The sequence below is a fragment of the Ammodytes marinus genome (assembly GCF_949987685.1).
Source record: "Ammodytes marinus genome assembly, chromosome: 9".
In the NCBI taxonomy this organism is placed as follows: domain Eukaryota; kingdom Metazoa; phylum Chordata; class Actinopteri; order Uranoscopiformes; family Ammodytidae; genus Ammodytes; species Ammodytes marinus.
The window spans coordinates 272033-294399 of record NC_137213.1 but is presented as its reverse complement, the minus strand read 5'-3'; positions in this window follow the sequence as shown (position 1 = coordinate 294399).

Here is a 22367-nt window from a genome sequence, read left to right as displayed (position 1 = left end):
TCAAAAGTCCATTTTACGTACCTTAGCGGTATGAGTGTCAGTTTATTACACTGTACAAAAAATAATAATGCCTAAATATCTGTGTTGCTGCTCAGCATTGACATATCCCAGGCCTAATAATTCAATACAAAAAAAATTAGTTTGCATGTAGTATATTGAAAATAATAAACATTTTCAGTTTTTTCCTCCAAAATACGATGTCATCATGACCAAAACCTGGCAATTAAAGGGTTAACATCTTTTAAAATTCATTACTATTTTATATTAATAGTTAGGGCAGATGTAGGGGAAAATAATTGGCAAAAAAAAGTAAAAAAAAAAGATTGTATAACATTTTTTATAGCTACCTCAATGAAATGTCCATTTTACGGACCTTAGCGGTACGAGTGTGAGTATTTGACACTGCACAAAAAATAATAATGCCTGAAAATCAGTTTTGCTGCTCATCATTGACACATCACAGGCCTAATAATTCAACACAAAAAAAATTAGTTTGCATGTAGTATATTGAAAATATTTCAGTTTTTCAGTTTTTTTCATCTAAAATACGATGGCATCATGACCAAAACCTGGCATTTAAAGGGTTAACATCTTTTAAAATTCATGAATATTTTATATTAATAGTTAGGGCAGATGTGGGGGAAAATAATTGGCAAAAAAAAAGTAGAAAAAAAATAATGTATAATATTTTTTATAGCTACCTCAAGGAAATGTCCATTTTACGGACCTTAGCGGTACGAGCGTGAGTATTTGACACTGCACAAAAAATAATAATGCCTGAAAATCAGTTTTGCTGCTCATCATTGACACATCACAGGCCTAATAATTCAACACAAAAAAAATTAGTTTGCATGTAGTATATTGAAAATATTTCAGTTTTTCAGTTTTTTTCATCTAAAATACGATGGCATCATGACCAAAACCTGGCATTTAAAGGGTTAACATCTTTTAAAATTCATGACTATTTTATATTAATAGTTAGGGCAGATGTGGGGGAAAAGAATTGGCAAAAAAAAAGTAGAAAAAAAATAATGTATAATATTTTTTATAGCTACCTCAAGGAAATGTCCATTTTACGGACCTTAGCGGTACGAGCGTGAGTATTTGACACTGCACAAAAAATAATAATGCCTGAAAATCAGTTTTGCTGCTCATCATTGACACATCACAGGCCTAATAATTCAACACAAAAAAAATTAGTTTGCATGTAGTATATTGAAAATATTTCAGTTTTTCAGTTTTTTTCATCTAAAATACGATGGCATCATGACCAAAACCTGGCATTTAAAGGGTTAACATCTTTTAAAATTCATGAATATTTTATATTAATAGTTAGGGCAGATGTGGGGGAAAATAATTGGCAAAAAAAAAGTAGAAAAAAATTAATGTATAATATTTTTTATAGCTACCTCAAGGAAATGTCCATTTTACGGACCTTAGCGGTACGAGTGTGAGTATTTGACACTGCACAAAAAATAATAATGCCTGAAAATCTGTTTTGCTGCTCATCATTGACACATCACAGGCCTAATAATTCAACACAAAAAAAATTAGTTTGCATGTAGTATATTGAAAATATTTCAGTTTTTCAGTTTTTTTCATCTAAAATACGATGGCATCATGACCAAAACCTGGCATTTAAAGGGTTAACATCTTTTAAAATTCATGACTATTTTATATTAATAGTTAGGGCAGATGTGGGGGAAAAGAATTGGCAAAAAAAAAGTAGAAAAAAAATAATGTATAATATTTTTTATAGCTACCTCAATGAAATGTCCATTTTACGGACCTTAGCGGTACAAGTGTGCCTAATATTATAACAGGCCCTAAGGGTTAATGTAGGCCTAACTGCAAGAGCTATTATAGCGCCTGGTCACTTTACCAGGATTTACACACGCCTGTAATCTGTCCGACACCGCTCGCTCTCTCTCTCTCACTCACGCTCTCACTCACTCACTCACTCACTCACTCACACACCTCCTAATCGTTTTATTAAATTATACATTTTATTGGTGTGAATGCTGAAAGCATTCGCAGCTTTGATATTCACAGTATTTCAGCATTCACAGCATTGATATTCTACGTATTTATTATTGGTGTGAATGCTGAAAGCATTCACAGCTTTGATATTCTGCGTATTTATTATTATTGGTGTGAATGCTGAAAGAGAGATCAGTTAGTACAGGTACAGCAGCTGTTTCCACTTGAAGCTAATTAGCTGTCATCACAATGATGACGCCATAATATTATATAGGTCATTGAAAGGGGTGACCGCCTTCCATTCCGACATACCGCCACTCCGACATTGACGTCTAATTGTCGGAGTGGCGGTACTTTTTTTTTTTTTTTTACGTACCGCCATTCCGACATATAAATTCCGACATAGCCTATAGGCCTATATCTGCCTATCTACTCTCTCTACTCTCTCTACTCTGTAGGCTATAGCCTATGCAACTTTGTCTTCTCTCTCACACAAGCACCAAAAAAGAAAACGTGAAAATAAAGCTCATCTCTCTGGTGACTTTTTACGACCTAGGCTACTTGTAGGGGAAACCCCCAGTCTTAGCCTATATTAAAACCATCACCGCTGCATGTAACAATATTACATTGGTGCAGTTTGTAGCCTATTTATCAATGTAGCAAGTTGCGAGACAAGTGCAGGCTGAGCTTTTTTTTCAGCACCCCATGGTGAGAATATGTTCACGCTGCTATGTGCGTCTGTTTTATGTTGGCGAGCCAAGTATAGCCTATATGTTAGAGAAGTTTCACATCAGGCCAGCCTATTATGTAGCCTAGTGATGTGCCGAGTCCTTTTATTTATTTATTTTTGCCTCGCACCCAGCCGAGAGTCAAGCAGCTCCGCCGGGCGGTGGTTTAAAAAAAAAAGTATTTCGACCGCTTATTAAGTTCACTCGTTGCTTACAATGGCTTATTCGTTTCCCAGTATATTTTACTTTATTTACAAGACAGTTTTGTTCTTTTTTGAGTTGTAAAATAAAGGCAATCATTTTTTGAAGTCGCGAGAGCTTGGAGATTATTGGAAGCGAGTCGAGCTGACCTCGCCTTCTGTACAGCCTAGACGATGATACTGTCATAATTCATAATGTAGGCTATAACAGGTTTCAACATGTTAAAATAAGGTGACAGCTGCGCTAACTTGATCAAGTAGCCTTAAGGTCAATATTTTTACAGTTGTGAATGATGATGCTGTAGCCTATTATTCTACTTGTTAAACATGAAGGCTATTGCACCCAGATTAATGCGCGTGCACGTCAATGAGCAGGGCCTCGCATGCTTGATCCTAAAACACTCCTGTTAGTAAAAAAAAAGAATGATATATGCCTATACAACTAGGTTTATTAATCTGAATGTAGAGCATGTTCACGATGTGTAAGGTGGCCGCCTATGCGACAAGAGGGCTGAGAACTAGCCTACTGATCAGATAAATGATCGATCAAACGTAAAATCATCAGGAAATGATAAAAACATCCCGATGGAGATTTCTATGGAGTGATTTTGCTTTAAACTGTACAGGTGTATTAACATGAAACAAACATAAACCAAAACACCTATTATCAGAAATATTATTTATTCAAAATTAACAATGCAGCACTGGACTGCCTCCCAATACTCCTCCAGTGTCCTCCCTCCCATGTGGTACTGCTGCCGCAGCCGCTGAAGCCTCTCCTCCAGCCTCCTCCATTTCCTCCTCTGTGGTGAGGCAGGATCCCCACGCTCGGCTCTTCCGCACTGGGCCTCCACCGTCCGCTGCTCATCCTTCAGGCGACGGATGAAAAACCACAGTGACGGGTGGCGCCGCTCCATCCCAGCGTTCCATCTGTGATGGAATGCTGAAATAATAACAGATGTGTAAAAACTACATGCAGCACACATGGCATGGTTGGGTTGGGCTTAATTTCTAAGGTTTTCGACGGGCTCAGGCCTCCTAATCAATAGGTGAATGAATGTGAATGAGCATGCATATGACGCATTCTTGACAATATGTGTAGCCTACACCATAATATTGAATGAGGAAGAGAAAAATGTCTGAGGTTAATTAAGAATGTCGGGCTTGCATGGGCTCGGATGTAGCCTATAGGCCTACCTTCAACGCGGTTGTTTGTCCGGTTGTCAGACCCACGGCCAAAGACGTTCCACACAGCTGGGGGGAAGAGGGCGTTGTCCCCCACATATGTGTGGCGCATGTAACCAATGAAGTCGGCCAGTCCTGGGTGCACACCTATCAGGCGTGTGGTCTGCCTGGAGGTGGCCATCAAATTAAAATTTTGCCGGACCACGGCAAGTGGCAGGTAGCCCACCGCCATGGCCTTCCGGACCCATCTCTTAAGATGCCTGTCATTCCGGTAGGGACCTGAAAAATGTTTATATGGAAAGATAAGGGACAGCTTGAGTGCCGCATAAAATATTGTTATTGTTTTATAACACATTATTTTTATTATTAATAATAATAATGATGATTATTATAGCACTAATTATAACAGGCCTATCTATTAATCACACCAAATGATCCTTTGCCCTGTTAATAAATGACCACTTAGCCTACCTGACAGGCCAAGCTCCTGCACTTTGCGCCACAGACTCTGGCAGAAGTGGAAGTAACAGCCCGCAGTGCGGACTGTTGGCACCTCTGCCCGCAATGCCTCCATTAGTGCCATTTCGAAGTCCGTCACTGCTCGCTCTGGCATCCATCTAGACAGACAGAAAATAAAGAAGGTTAGCCTATACTGTTAGTTTCCAAAGAAATATTAAGAAGCCAGGATACAGTGATCCTGCAAACACTGAAAGACAGACACATACACACACACAAGCATACACACCGTTCTCCCGTGAGACGCAGGACTCTTCTCCTCACATGCCTCAGCACAGCCTTATACATGGCCTCCGTTTTACCGGACATAAGGACCATGACCAAGGGGATGGTCCTCCCCATGTAAAGGCCGTGGATAGAGAGGAACTGATAGAATGGCCGAGGGCATGATTTAAACGTTCCGTCCATGTAGATCTAAAACATAATACAAATTAATATATTTCGATAAATCATCAGGCTATTTCATTGACAAAAATTGTCAGGGATGGTTTCTAACCTGGCGACACCGGGCAAGTCGGGTGAGGTTTTCCTCTGTCGTAAAGACCAGAAATCCATGGATTTCATGGTGCTTTGACAGGAAGTCCTCGCCATCCCAAGTCTCGGCCCATTCTCCCTCCACGGCCACCTCCAGCAGGTTGTTGGGGATGGGGGGCATGAGCCTGGCCCTCCTCCTCTCCAGCCTTGTTCTTGCCGCCTCAAATGGGGGCATAGCTGCCACATCCGCGGCCTGGGCCAGGGTCTGGTTGAATAAGGTTGTGGTTTAGGCATATGTATTGTTCATATAAAGCGACTTGGAGCAGTATGAAAAGTAAATTGGATGTTTTGCCAGTCATTAGCCTACCTGGTCGTAAACCCTCTTTGATGGGCGGGACGGATCGGCGGCCACCTGCGAAAGCATCTCTTCTACCAGGGCAGTGGTTGCCACCAAATCCTCCTCCGTCTCATGGCCATGTTGGCCAGGTTGAGTTATCACATCGATGTCCTGATTTTCACCGTTGACATCAAAAACACCGGTCTTCAAATAAACATTACACGCTTTTCGGGCGCAACGCCAGTACATTACATCCACCCTTGTTTTGTTCCGGAGGTAGCGGAAATTGTCCAGAATGAGGCATTTCCCCCCGCGGCTGTTTGCTACCTGAATGTATGCCATCGATTGTAAATAAATGACAAACAAACAACGGACAACAAATTAATAGGCTACAGATATATGGATGTGTTTTCTCGCTCGTAAATATGCTATTTCTCCAACAATAACTCCTCAGTCGTTTTCCCGCCACTGACTTTGTATATATAGTGTTATAGATGGCACGCGCCAAACAGCAAATGTATCAATTTTCTGTTTGGCGCGTGCCCGTGTGCCACTGTGGACAAAGCAAATGTAGCCTACGCCGTGTGCACGTCGCCTCAATTCAAAAAGTTTAGAGATGGCTGAAATATTTTACAGAAATAGGAGATGATAAGGTGGAATGAAAAATATGCCAAGCGATTTTGAGATACCAGAGTAGCCTACTTCAAGTAGGCCTAGCCTACAATGCGACAACATAGCCTAGGCCTATATGCTCCTGAAACACAACGGTGAATTCGGGAAAGCAGACCCGCAGCAACCAAGTGTGTCGGCTATTTTCACCGCCACCAAGACGCAGGCTAGATCACAACACTGATAACATCGATGATCATTAAAGAGACGCTGCATCGGAGTTTTGGTCCTGGCCTTGTTTGTTTTAATTGTTGAATTAAATCAACATTTTATTTTATTTTAATCCAGGCCATAGCCTACACCAGATCTCGCAAATCAAATAGTCTGCAGCCTATGGGCCTATAGATATCACAGCAGTTTCAGCAGGTTTTTATTGATTTTAAACAATGTAGCCTATTACAATCACAATTAGTTTCCGTTGTCCTGTAGCCTAGTAGCCTCATTGACCGAAAAAAAAAGATGGGGACATTTTTAATTGTCTCCGGTCAGAATGGTTGCAATAATTCCCTCTGCACACTTTTAATTGTGTATAGGCTATGTTGCAGTTATTTTCATTTCATTCTACTGAAACCATGATCAATCAGGTTTAATTGATTTAAAATATGTTTTTACAAACTGTAAGCGGTGACAAAAAATGCTACAGATGCCACCGCAGGCTTAATATTCACCATTCGCTTCATAGCTCTAATGATAATAATAAAGATAAGCTTTATTCAAATACTGTCCATGTGATGGTGGTGATTGATTCATTGTAACTTTGTTTGCCAGAATCTCACAGAGGGAAGCGGCTGTCTCCCCTCACATTATGGCTACATTTGCATAGGCAGGTCAGTCTGGCGACACAGCGCTGCAGTTCGGGCACAATAAATGCAATCAGATCGTGAACAAGGGGCTCATGTAGGCCTAGTGGCTTATCCACTATATGCCTACATGAGCCCCGTGTTCATTAGCCTATCTGACCGAACCACATTATGGGCAGGAATAAATTGGCTACAATTCCGAGTTTGATTGACAGAAAACTGTTCAGGTGAGAACGTAATGAGCGCAACGTGCAAGCAGGCTATTATTTAGCCTACCAAAAGAGTTAAAGAAAAGACATTTAAACCTCCAAAAGACCTGCCCCTGCACGGCCGCCGAATAGTCGAATCTCTGGACTGAAAAGGCAGATCTGGCGGGGGGCGGCCGCTCGTAGACTCGCTCGGTCGGGAGGGCGACTGAGCCGGGCATCACTGGAGCTTTTCCCCGCGGGGAGAGCCAGCGAGTCGGGCAGGGCTGGAGCGGCTCTGCCCCCAGCAAAGGCGCATGAAACTATTTTTGGCTATTGCGACCGGGGAACATAGGACCATTTTTGGGAAAAACGAGAAACACAGGACCCTTTTTTTAGCCTACTATTTAGATTGTAATGTGGGCTACTTGCAACAGGCAGTGACGACAACACAATTCAATCAAAGCACATAGCATAACATTTAGAAGTTATAACATTCACAGACAAATAGTCACAGTGAATAGACCGATTTGTCGATGTATGCCTCTGACACGTAGGCCTATAGGCTACACGCAAAACAATGAGCCGTGCATAAAACAAACGGGCTCATATTATGCCGACATAGCCTAATTATTTAGGCTACGTTTGAAAGTCAGAAAGCCATAGCCTAATACAAAAATTAAAACGACAGTAAGCTAAACAGCCTGCTGCCTGCCGCGACTTAATAGCCTAAAGTTTAGGTCTTTTCTCATATCAAATAAAAACTCATAGAAAAAAGAAAAAAGCAGGCCCTAATGCACTGATAACAGTCTCTCTCGCTCGCTCTCTCCCTCCTTTTCGGCATGGCATCATCCGTCTCTTCGAAGTCTATCAACTTGTAGTCCGATCAAACTTTATTCAAATGTAGTCCATAATTCAAATAAAATTGTTTTCTAACGAAAAAGTCAAACATTGGGGCTCCTAGAGCGATATTTCAGTGCTTCTTAATTGTTTCAAATAAAGGTTTGCCGTAATGTCGCAGATTATTTTATTTGACTGCACATTAGGCTACGTGTGTCCTTTCCCCCTCTGAGAGCTATAGGCTACTTTAAAGAATACAAATGAGGGAGAGAGCTACTTGTGTAGCCTACATTATGTGTAGGCCTAACGTTTATTCAAATGGAAAATTTGTATAAAAATCCAACTCTTTGGAATTATAATCTATCAGTGATTCGCATGCAGGCATAAATATGCGGGAGAACACGAAACAAGTGTGTCGGAATGGATGTAGGCTATAGGCTAACCTTTTATTTGTCTCTCTTTTATATGCAATAGCCTATTCATGTAGGCCTAGGCTAAGGTTAAAACAATAGACATAACCCCCCCCCCCACACACACACACACACACACACACACACACACACACACACACACACACACACACACACACACACACACACACACACACACACACACACACACACACGCACGCACGCACGCACGCACGCACACACACACACACACACACACACACACAAAAAGTCGGGATGGCGGTATAGGCTATAAAGTGTCGGAATGGGGGGTTGTCGGAATGGCGGTATGTCGGAATTGGGGGTTGTCGGAATGGCGGTATGTCGGAATGGCGGCATGTCGGAATGGCGGCATGTAACCCTCAAAGATGACCTCATATGATTGTAGAGAACCAAAGATTGGCGGTTCAAATCCCGGTAAATGCAGAATTTTAGACTTACACAGATTTTCTTCTAACTTTGCACAGATGTTGATTATGACTCAATTATGACCTCAGATGAGTTTAGAGCTCAAATTTCAAGGTCATAATTCATTCAGAATTTCGTCTAGAAAGTCCGTTCAAACTTCAAAAAATTCCAAATGTTTCATACATTGTATTATTCAACCTCTCTCACGGAGCTGAAAGATTACATGTCCTCATAGAAAGCGAATGAACGAGAGACGGCAGTTAGTAGCCTATGGATCACGATGAGGTAATGTGTTTATGTTGTTGTAAATAATGACTATTTCAGATGAATAATGGTCATCTGATGATGCTGGTGAGGCAAAGTAAACTTTGTTTTAGTAGGCTACCACTCATTCATTTAGGAGTCTAGTTCGCTCCTGTGAAATTGTGTATACAGTTGCTTGGCAACGCCCTCCCTCCCGCCTATATCTCCCTTTTTAGCTTTTCTTCATTGCATTTTCTTTTTTTCTTTGATGGTTCAGCCCCGTTATCAGTCATTATGACGACAAACAACTGTCTCAAACAAGGCTCCCACTCCCCTTCCCTCACCTGGAGGGATAGGCTTCTCAAATCGCGTTGTTGCGCCACACTGAAATCTGCGACCAATACGGATATGTGACCATAGAGCATGCACGTATGAACCGAAAATCGGACTGGGTGTGCGACCAGACCAAATGCAGTAATAAAAACTATATAAAAACGTCTTTCTTTGCACTGATGGTCTCGTTTGCTGTTAAAGGTAATTTATGATTATGTGAGGAAACATGAGGCTGTTTAAAAGATATTTAAATGCTACTCGGAGCTGCTTTAAATAAAAAGTCAGATTTAACATGAATTTGTGATGTATGTGCTTTTAAATAAGTTAAAGCGGTGTTGCTCATCAACTTTCAATAATCTTACTTTTACTGTAGCACATACTGAACGCCATTCTGTCATGAACCGTCACTTCTCCTCAGTCCATAACAGAGGAACTAATAGGATAACTGGGGAGGGTGATTGGGTGTTACTCTTCCGCATGCCCACTGTACCCTTCAAAATAACCACAGTACACATGTGTTTAAATGGTTCTTTATTGATTGGTCAAACATTACATGTTTTTCATTTGGCTTCCATATATGTTTGGGTTTGGGGTTAGGTCAAAGTTCAAACACAGATTTTGTTTTCAGTCAATTCAATTATCAAGCTTCTGTTAAAAAGCTTTGCTCATGAAAGAGAATGTTTATGTGAAGATATGAAGTCATGTGGCTCCACCTAGTGTCCACTGTGTAGAACTGCCTCAGGGCCCATAGAGCAGGGACAGTTCAAACCCTCTCCACTCTTAGAACTATACCAGGGGTTGACACTAAAGGTGCGAACACACTAGGCACTTTACACGCGTACAGACGCGTATGAAATCGGCCGTTTTTACATAGGGAACCATTGGTTTACGCGCGTAAATGCGTCACTCGCGCTAAAGCAACATTTTCACTCGCGCTAAAGCAACATTTTTACGCGCGTATATATTACGCAGCTACGCGAGGAGTTAAAAAAATTGAACTTTTGTTGCTCCTACGCGAGACGATTAGCCGCGTTGGCCAATCAGCGTTGAGCTTGACCCGACGTCACATACATTGGCAGGGTCGGAGAACAGTGTACTGTACACAGAGGCTGATGAGAGACACCGAGAGGAAAAATGTATTGCGGGCGGCCGGTGCTGTATGAAGCCGCTCGGGGTTAGAAGACGTGGGGAAAGTAAACCAGGAGAATGGACTTCCTGGTTAATTCAGTGAATATGTGAGGCTGTGCTTTAGCCGATAAACAAAGTTAGCGCCGTATAGCATTAGTTAACTCACCCTGTTGTGTGCGGGCGGCTAGCGCCTCATATTATGAACCCAAACATGACGACTGTCCGCGGGACTTTCACGACAAGTAGAGCGAAGCACCGGTGTTGATCTACGCCAGCCACGGTCCCCTGTCACAGCCAGGTAGGGTAATTTTGGCTACTTGCCTTTATGTTGTGCCGCCGTGCACCGATGCTGCTGTAACTGTGTTTGTTATGTAGCTGCCGTGAATATGCAATGCTGTTTTAATGCTAGGCTATTTGTGCTGTTCAGTTTGTCTTTTGGCACAGTTGTTGGCCGTGGTGTTGTTGTTTTTGTGCGGACATGCACGCTGTTGTGTCGGGTCTGATCAGCCATGGTTGATAAGGGAAATACAATATCGGGAGGGAGACCATCGGCGTCGGCAGACCCTTTTCACCGGGGCACGTGCCCCGTTGTGGATCTGCGGTGCCTGGGTATGCCTGGGGCACTGATTTTTTAATTAATTAATTAATTTATTTATTTATTTAGGCCTATACCTTTAATTTTTTTTTATTTAAGTCTGACTCATCTGGCAATCTACAGAATGCATGCTTGCATTTTTTCTTCTTAAAATAGGCCTATATGCATGGTGCCCCCCTCATTGGCCGGCCGCTGCAATGAAATGTACGTGACGAATGCACACACTGAGGAGAGAATCATTCTCCTTGATATCGACTTTTTGAACCTGTCCAGCACAGCGTCAGCGACCATTCACTCCGGCCGGCGTGAAGTGAAGTAAACAGTAACGGCCTCCACACACATCCTGCGTCTACCTCTGGAGCGCGTCGCGTTACCTTACTGCTGCCTCTCTCGGACTTTTCTCGGACACACATCGTCTCAGCAGCTGCTGCTGCTGCAGCAGCGCTGCTTCTAAAAGCCCTATCTTTCTACATAGAGTTTTCATAGATAATTCCCATTAAAAATGAAGTTATTTCATGTCATCTATGATGCATATGATTTATATTGAGTCTGGACAGTAATCCGTTCGCCCCATTGCCATTAAAAAAAAAAAAATTGCCATATTTTCGCTTGTTGGAAGTTTTATTTTGAAGGGGACACACCAGGAAATGGTGAAACTACAGCGAAAGCTGCCAGTATGAAGTCAATATGACTCTCAGCAGAGTATTTCAAAAATCACTTTACTGATTTATACGGGAGAGAGAGAGGGGGGTGTGGTCGGGGAAGAAGAAGGCCGTAGACACAGATAGAGCAACGGAAAACTGTTGCGCTCATCATGATCTTTTTTACTTCTTCACTATATTGGATCTCTATATGTGTCATTTATCCAAAAATGAAATGCCAGAACTAATTGAAAATTAGGTTTTAAATCCCTCGGATTTTGATTGCACAATTAAATCGTGAAATAAAGGGATTATTCGCGTATACGACTGAGGGATGTTTTATTTTGAAATAAACACACCGGGTAAACGTGTAACTAGAGTGAATGCTGCTGGTATGACTGTCAGCAGAGTATGGCTGTGTCTTGATTCAGAGACCACGCACTTGGTAGGACGCAGTCTCGCGGTCTATGAAGGCTATAGCCTATGAAGGCCGATTTTAAGGCCGGTTTTAAGGCCAACGAGCCTTGTTAAACGAGACGGTCTCCGCAGGTCTCCGTTTACGAGCATTTCCGGTTTACGTAACAAGCCGTTACCTTGCGTGACGACTCGCCGCTCCTGTGCTGCCTAGCAACCCTGATTGCTGCCAACGGAGACAGCCCTGTCAGCGGAGGAAAAAAGAAAAATAAGTTGTCTACCAGACGAAAAGAAAAAAAAGTACAAGAAAAAAGAAAGGAAGATAAAAGTTAAGAAGATGGAGCAACACGTTGCTGTTTTGTTATTTTTTATTTTATTTTATGCAATCTCTGAAAAAAACGCAATGAATCTTGGGATATGTTGGGCCACGAAGGATACATCTGATGCAGCCTTCAAAACTGCTTCAAAACCGTGAAACGAAGGCTGCATTTCACGACCGCATATGAGGAGCCTTGCAAGGAGCCTTGCAAATGGGACAGCCTTTGCGCGCCGCTATGACGCAATCGGTCTTCAAATGCAGCCTACGAGGCCGGTTCCAAGACCGCAACCCCTGAATCAAGACACAGGCTATTTCTCTATCAGTTAAAGCACAGAGACGCGAGAGAGACGCGCTGCTCTCAGAAAAAAATAGGCGAGCCTCCTGAGGTGAAGGGGAGCGTCGCTGCAGACGTGCCTCCGACGCGCCTCAGCAGTGCGTCTGAGGTTGGATGTGTGCTCGCTCTACGTTGATTTCTGTGACAAAAAGTCAGACGCAGACGCGAGGTAGACGCGCAGTAGAGGTAGTATGTGTGTGGGGGCCGTAAGCGTTACATTTTTATCCTCTGGAAGCATAGAATGTCTAACAGCTGCAGTTGTGAAAGGACATTCAGCGTACTGAGACGCCTTCACACTTGGTTGAGGAGCACAATGGGGCAAGATAGGCTTCATCATCTTGCCATCATGTCGGTTGAGCGAGGAGAACTCTCCAAATTAAGCCAGTCACAATTGATCGACAGCTTCGCAAAAATGAAGCAGAGGCGCTACCGTTTACTGTTAAAAAAATGAACAGCTCCCCTATCTTTCTGGCCATGATATACACACCTCATAGGATCATCACCATCACACCATCATAGGATGGTCTGAAATAGAAATGATAAACACAGACATGTATGTATGTAGAGGTGTTTTTTTGTTTTTCCTTTTACAGTTGCACATTTCAAGTTTTCAGTTTTCAAGTTCATGTTTGCTGACAGATATTTAATGAAGATACGCTTTATGATAATAAATAAGTGCTATAAAATATTTGCTCGCGTGCTTGCATTAATTATCTGTGCCCATGCTTTTTTTAAATAAATAATTGCCCAAAAATTTTTTAGCTCGCGCGCTTCGCGCGCTCGCATTTTTTTTTGGTGCCCTATTGTGCCCCTGTATAGTATTGGGTGAGCTGACGCCCCTGAGGGAGACTAGGCACGTTACGCTCGTATAACCATTTTTGACACAAAATGATCAAGCAACATTTTAGCTGAGTTACGCACGTAAATCTTACGCGTGTAAAATGCCTAGTGTGTTCGCACCTTAAGGTTTCAAAAGCACTTGCCCATAGGGCAAGTACAGGTAATGTTTTACTTGCCCGAATGTCGTGTGCACTTGCCCAAAAAAAATAAAAATAAATGTTAAACTGTGATATATGCTTATTAAAATATACATTTTAGCGAACCTTATCTCTTAAATGCAAACACTGCTTACTTGTTTCATCCTGACCACATACAACCAACAACAATTCATATAAGCCTAGATATCATGACATCACACATACAGCCAAGAGCTTGGTCCTCCCGCAGCATCCTGAAAGGGCCTCTTTTTGCCATGCACCTGGCCTGGTTTTGGGGGTCTCAGAAAACTCAGTCTAGCTCAGAGTCAAGCTGAATGTTAGCTTCCACACAAATGTGTTCAGAAAAATTTTGTGCCAAAAAGTGATCGTCTGCCATAGAATGATTAACCCATTGATGACCATGGCAATCTAGGATGCATGTCCTTAATGCCTGAGGGTTTTCTGAAAAAATAGTACGAATTGTCAAGTCTACCAAAACCTTCATATCTAAGCCTGTGTAGCACATAGAAACATGAAATAAAATACATTTAAAAGTTAAGGTTCACAGGTTTTATTTAAACATGCTCCCGTAGCACTTACACACCAACACATTTTTCTAAAAATCGTCAAAATTAGATGGGGGAGAAAAAATAGAATAAATAATATAAAATATTTAGTGTGATTTTCGTCAGTAGTCTATAGTGGACCTTGATTCTGCGCACCAAACGCCACTAACTGTTCTGTAATACACTATCGCTGACACAGCCGGCTTATTTTTTTTTATTATTTTGTTTTATTTTTATTTTTTTTTATTGATGTGATTTTCGGCAAACCACACAACTTTTGGGTGGTCACGTGGTCTTAAAAAATCAACAAAACCCACCTCATGTGTATTTGAACCAATGACAGTGCATTCTATGCTGCGCATGCCATGAAAATGAGATAAAGTAACAATGCTGCACGACGCAGCATCAGGCAGGAGAGGCAATGTGGCATCGCGCAGCAGCCGAATGGGTTAAAGGCCTACTTCACCGGTGGGAATATGAAGGTGTATTGAATTCTGAGATCCTATGTAGTATAAATGTGCAAAAAAAAATTAAATAGGTTCATCCTAGCCTGAGAAAAGGCAGATAGAGTGTTTTATGGTCTCACTGTCTAACCCTACATTTATCTTACTGTGACATCACAGTGTCTGTCACTATCTGTAGCTGTGATGTTTGGCTGCGCGCAGCTACTGATCCTGGGTCAGCTGCAACGTTTGAGTGGCTGTAGTACAGAGCCGGTTGGATGTACGGGGCGGATCAATCTGCACATGCGTTAATTTGCGATAAAAAAAATTAACGCATTAATTCCAGAAATTAATCACCTTGCGTTAACGCGATAATTTTGACAGCCCTAATTTGAACACATCATGATGTCTTTTTATACAGTATATTTATATATTTATGTAAATATTCTGACACTTTTCTCTAACAACAGAAAGGTTTTAATGAGAACCATGTTTCCATTAGAACACATGTTGTTCCAGTGATTTGATATTTCCAGTTTGACTCTAAATTTTTCTATATTTGTTTAAAGGTCACAGAGGAAGGTGAAGCAGGATGCACATCCCAAACCAACAACCAGTATGAGACATTTATTGAAGCCAGCAACGCCAATGTAGTGGGTTTTTATATCCTTTACATCCATATAAGAAGCTTTTACGTCTGAGCCTTTTTTTTTTTCATAAATGCGAAAATACTATCAAAAGGCAGGCTTTTCATCATGTTTTTAAGAATAAAATGTATCATAAATCAGACAATGAACAACATATGAACATATACTTCTCTGATGCCCTTCAGAAGAGAGCTAAGAATGATTATGGAAAGTTTAATTTAGATGTAAGTGATTCAGAAGTTGATTTATGATACATTTTCTTCTTAAAAACATGTTGAAAAGTCACACACACACATACACCTAAGTATTCCTTCTACTTCTTAATGAACTATTTTACACTCTCTTGTCTGCAGGTCACCTTGTCACAATCGGTCACACCTAGACCAGTCAAGATGAGAAGGTTTTATGATAATTTAAATAATTAAACAAGAATGACAAAAATACAAATACCACTAAGTAGAAATAGGATTGGAAATGTTACTGAATTGTGTGTGTGTGTAGTTGCAGTGAGGATCTACACGAAACAACAAAGATAACGGTTCGACAACAAGACGCTGACCTCACTGTTCATTCCTGAGATCACGGTAATAAACATTTAATGAGATAACATAGCAAACACTCAATGTAGAAAGTTCACAACTGAAAAAAATACTTGGGCTATTTAAAAAAAAGAAACTGGTATATTCAAAAATTCCTACAATCACGTCATGAAAATATACTGGGTTATATGCACATTAAGAGTTTGTGTCTGTATCCAGGAGCAACACCAATGCCTGTATTTGAAGATCCTATATAAATTATGCCAGATCTCCTGTGAATGATTGAGACTAGGGCTGGGCGATATGACGATATCATATCGTGGACGATATGAAAGTGTCTACCGTGTGGCGGGAGCATAGATGGAGCGGGAGGCTGCTGTCCCTCCGAGTCCCTACAGTTACACTGCAGTTACACCGCCGCGCCACACGGGGGCTCTGCAGCAGAGTTCTGGGCTGCAATACAGCTTCTCTACCCGCAACAGAAGAAGCCTCATCTGTTGCTCTAGCTGTCTAGCTCCATAGCTCCGGTGCGCCGTCACTTTTACAGTTAACAAACCAACTCTGTGTCACGGTGGCAGAGCAGCTGGTTTTAACGGTCAAAAATGTCATCGGGCAAAGGAAACTTGCTTGCTGCTTCAGCGTGCTGTTGCCGTGACGCAGAGTTGGCTTGTTTTAAGCCGCAAACTACATGGGTTAGCTCTCGTGAGCTAGCTGGCTAATAATGACATCTTTAGCCTACTCGGGGCTTCACCCCTGTGCTGTTATTGTTGGAGACAGTTTTATGTAGGCTAACTTTAAAACATGTCAAACTTGAAAATATTATTTGTGTTGAAGCTGGAGTTAAAGTATTATCAGACATTTGCTCATTAGTTAATTTTGACAGCTTTTTTAAATGAAGATGAGCAAATACTACAGGAAATTTCTAGTCTTTCATTATTTTGATATAGGCTACTATCAATTGGAAAATGTAGGCTCTTTGGTTGATGCTGTCATTTTTATTTTGCGCTGACTGACTAAAGCCAGACTGGTGTCATTATTTTGATATAGGCTACTATCAATTGGAAAATGTAGGCTCTTTGATTGATGCTGTCATTTTTATTTTGCGCTGACTGACTAAAGCCAGACTGGTGTGGTATTTTGTATGGAAATTTAAGTTCCAAGCAAAAGATGAAAATAATCTAATGTGATTAAAGTTCAGTACGGTTATTGTAATCCATTGAATTTTAAGGAAAAATACTATATCGTGATATATATCCATATCGTGATATAAAATTACCTATATCGTGATATAAGATTTGGTCCATATCGCCCAGCCCTAATTGAGACCTTATTTGGCAAAAAAGGACAAAGCTATTAAGACGCTTGCTCATACTTTCTTTGCATCAGAAAAGATGGACAACCCAACCCACTCTTTCCCTTTACTGACCGACAACCGACTGTTGATATTAACTGTTAACCGGCCAGATTAAAAGGTGGAGTCTGTGATTCTGGAGAATGCTTGTCAGAATCAGCAATTATGTCCTCACAATCTGCTACCTGTCCTTAATGTGTGTGCGCTGGTTAATACAAAATCCAGCGTTAATAAACAGCTTTGGCTCTGTAAATGGGCATGTCGCTAGCACTGACAGGCAGACAGACTATGCCTCGCCTTTTCTCTCCATTCTTTTTTCCCTTTATACAGAGAATAACAGAGAATCTTAACTGAACATATGTTCACATGTGGAGGTCTTTAATGTGTTTTTTTAATATACTTTTGAGGACGGACAGACAAGCTGGCCGAGATGTAGACGCCGCCAAACGGAAGCCAAGCTTTTGACCGTACCCTGGCATCCTGACATGATGAATCTCAGCTCTGTTCCCCCCTAACCTGCCCCAGAGACCACCCACCTTGCTAAGTAAATATCTCCTCACTACCTGTCCTCACTGTGTGTCCGCTGAATACAAATCTGGTGTTAATACACAGCCTAGGCTCTGTTAACTGGTATGTAAAATAGAGGGCCCGGCGCAGCTATTAAAATGCCCATTTACAGAGCATAAACTGTGTATAAGAATTAGTTAAACATTTGCATTTTTAGCATTTTTGCCTCACTCTCCTGATCAAGAAAAGGCAACAGAAAACCATACATTTAGCTGTGTTATTAGCTGGAAGAAGCTACTTAGTGTTAGCATATACCAGGCTGAATAGTGAGAGCTACCTCTGACATAGACACAGAGGCAGCCCTCACTTTTCAGCCTGATATATGCTAACACTTTCTAAGGGGCAAATTAAAATTGATTCTGCATGCACTACCTGTGGAAAAAAATGTGCAGAATGATATATTTGTGAAACTGGGACAAAAAAGTAAAATACTTCCCTGAAAAAACTAGCATTCATTCTTACCTGATGGAAGAAAACATAAAATGGCATAGGCTGAAACTAAACTGAACCGCTAACTAAACTAATTATGTGCTTGACTGAACTGACACATCAGGTACAGCCCCCAATGTGTGCTCCAGTACCTTTTCTTTGCAGTAGGATGTAATTTTATTCTCTGCATGCCAAAATTCAATATAACCAATGTCTTTTTTTTCCTTCTCAACTACAGAATCATCAACATGTCTGCCCGTGCATTGATAAAAATATCTTGCTCGATCTACTTTAAAAAATCAAGGCAACTTTTTGCATAAAATTATTATGTAGACCTCACAAGAATACTATTTGTATGAACTACATAATTTTTCTAACGTAAGAAATACATTTTTCAAGTAAAGGTAACTAGATTTTCTTCGTAAGAACTACATAATTTTTTTAATTTAAGAAATACTTTTTACAAGTAAAGTCATCTTGATTTTACTAAGTAAAGTCCACTTGATTTTACTAAGTAAAGTCAACTTAATTTTAAGTTAAGTCTAAGTAGACTTTACTTGCTAAATGTATTCCTTGAATTAAAAAATTATATGTAGTTCATACAAATAGTATTCTTGTGAGGTCTACATAATAATTTTATGCAAAAAGTTGCCTTGATTTTTTTAAGTAGATCAAGCAAGATATTTTTATCAGTGTATAGGAATAAGTTTACAAATGGCTGGGTTAAAGTTACCCTAACCCACCACTGCAAGGTTTAAATCACTTACACAGAATATAATGCTTTTTAAAGATAAGCTGGGGATGCTAATGTTTCAAAAATCTAAATTCAACTGTTAGGAATATTACTCTTCCGCATGCCCACTGTATAATGGGAGGACACCCTTCAAAATAACCACAGTACACATGTGTTTAAATGGTTCTTTATTGATTGGTCAAACATCACATGTTTTTCATTTGGCTTCCATATATGTTTGGGTTTGGGGTTAGGTCAAAGTTCAAACACAGATTTTGTTTTCAGTCAATTCAATTATCAAGCTTCTGTTAAAACGCTTTGCTCATGAAAGAGAATGCTTGTGTGAAGATGTGAAGTCATGTGGAAACTGAGCATGCGCGGCGTGAGAGGACGGAAGGGCTAGAGTCTCCTCGCAACGTGGTGTGCAATGGTCAAATAAAGTGTAAATCAAGACATTAAAACTCAATCAGTACCGACTAAGTACAAGAGGAAGTTTCACATTAACTGGACCCGTGGTGAAAAGAAAGAAAGGGGGAAAAGAAAAGGCGACAATTGAAATCTTCCGCGATGCCAAACCAAACAAGATCACAGGTGGCCGAGGCCGCACCTGCCGACATACCAGCTGGAGCATACGCAAGGTTTGACGAACTGGAAAGCAAACTTGACAAACTTTTAGACCTCCACACGGCTACCAACAAGCTTTTGTCAACGGTTGTAAAAAGAGTTGATATCATGGACGGGAAAATTGAAAAGTTAACAGGAGAAATGCACGAGCAGGTGGTCAATCAAGGCGCGCAGCGATGCCGCACTAAAGAGCTTGAAAACAAACTGCAGCTCGCAATGGATTACATTGACCAACTTGAAAATCGCCAGCGCCAAAACAATCTGAGGCTTCTAAACGTGCCTGAACGGCTGGAAGATAATTCGGGAATGAACATCTTCCTGAGGGGTATACTACAAAGCAAACTCAACAGAGCCCGGCTCTCTTTTTTTGATCTGGTTCAACATAACACATACCCTCGCTCAGAGCTAACCGGTATCACGAAGGCAGTTATCAACCTCTTATGTTGAACGAGAGTTTCAGCTTCAGGCTCTGTGCGCGTCCCCATGAGAGGGGGCGTTTGGCCGTCATTTGACTCTGCTTCCGCACAGACTGGACTGATCTTGTGCCGCTAACTTTACACAAACGGACTGATTGTGAGCAGCTGAGTAAAACAAAAGTGTGTCGCCAACTTCATTCAAGAGGAAGAGTTTGTCAGTCTGAATTATTACAGCAGAAAACAGAGAGCCGAAAAAAACTATTACTGCAAATAGGCTAAGGAGAGTGGAATGCTGCCAGCATGGAATTATTTATTTATCTTGCCGATCGTTCTCGCAGTGCGTAACGTGACATTATAAAACAATGAAACGTTGAACTCGGATTTAAACACTATACCATTTAGCCTAATATATATATAGGCTACTTTGCTATATTTATAGCACTACGCCTATAGTCCCACACTTAAGAATGTAATTTAAGTCTGACACTGTCTCAAAATGAATAGCCTATGGAAAATCATTTAGTTTTGGGCCACATCATAATGAATACAATTTTGATTTAGACTATTAGCCTTTTATTTGAATCTTACAAATACCAATAGGCCTACATTAAAAAACCTGTAGTCTGGACAAATATGAATCTAGGCTACTGTGAGAAGCTTAACCTGCGAGTCTGCAACGATGTCCGAACTGTGACAGCTGTCACCTGTCACGTCCCAACTGTAATCGCTACTTATGAAAAGAAAGCCCACAGTGAAATAATGTTGCAAACTGTGATTTTATAGAACGCTTTATTAAGAGCCAGTGTGTGTATATCGCCAGGTAAAATCATTTGAGAGGAGAGCATAGAGTGGCGCTGCATACAGTATAGGTGTGGGCTATTTTACATGTTCAATAACTGTATGCATGTGGCAAAAAGCCCCAGCGCGATGTTACAGTTCACTCTGCTGTAAGCCTAATGTCACGGCTTTGTTTCGTTCATTAACTTAGCCTACTGATCAATAAATTTAGATGTAACAGCTTCCTCAGTGAGAATGTAGCGCTCAGACAATATTGTCAGGTCCGCGGGATTTCTAAATGTGTAGTTTCCTTGAAGGGCAGCGCTCTATAAGAGCCGAATTTAAGCTCAAACTCTGAAACAAAAACTGGTCTGAGCAGGTTAGCCGTGCAGCCTCTGTTACCACGGTGATCTAGCCAGGTAGAAAGAGAGCCACCTTTCGTGATACTGAAAACTCTGGCTTTAGACCGCTTTAGACTCAACAGACCTCGCTCAGCCCTTAATCTCGCTTCGTAGTATACCCCTCTGGTTAGACTCATAGACCGAGAGTGGAAGGTAAAACTGAAGGAAGAAGATTTCGAAAGCGCACACCGCCTTGGCCCTTTCAAAGAGAGTGCGCGTTTCCCCCGCACCATTATATTCAAACTGCATCACCTTCAGAAGAAAATACTGATCTTAAGAGCTGCGAGGGAAAGGAAACAAAGTTCTGTGCTACACAACACCGACTACAGAATCACCGCGGATATCTCGACACAACTACGCAAGAAAAGGGAGGCGTTTTGGCCGCTGAGAGAACAATTGCACAAACTGGATATTAAAACCCAACTCCGTTTCCCTTCATCTCTGCAAGTGCAAGACGGTGAGAAAACAATGAACTACGCTACACCACAGGAGGTCCTGCTGGAGCTCCGCAAGAAACATCCTTCTCTTTCATAAGAGTAGGCTACACGTAAGATGAAGTAATTACTCAAAGACAATTAGTGGGGTAAAGTAAAAAGCCTATAAGTCAACTCTGGACCTTTTTTTTCTTTCTCGTGTAAAGTGTGGAATTAATTAATGAAATGTCTAATTTATTGTAAAGTAGACTAATTGCTTTGTTTGTTTTTCAGGTCTAGAGTAATTTACTTTATTTGTTATTGCTGTGTTTCCTGGGGGGGGGGGATGGAAGTGTGTGCTAGGAATGAATGTGAACGTGTTTAGGAGTGGATGACGTGGCGGATGCGTGAGGACGCTGAAGTAACGTGTGGGGGGGAAAAAGGCTATGGGCATTTGTAAATCTTAGTTTGAGGAGGTTTGAATGATGTATAAGGGGAGTAGTGTTTATTTTTTATTTTTTCTACCCTTACCCTTTAACCCTATGTGCATCCTCTTGTAGGCCTATCTTTGAGGAATATTGAAGGAATTATAGTATTTATTTTATTTTATTTAAATTTAAATTTTTTGCTCTCCTTTTCCTTTCCTCTCTGTAACTAAATTGCATCCTCCTTTCAGGCCCGCTGCTGCATCTCCTCCACTCTTCTT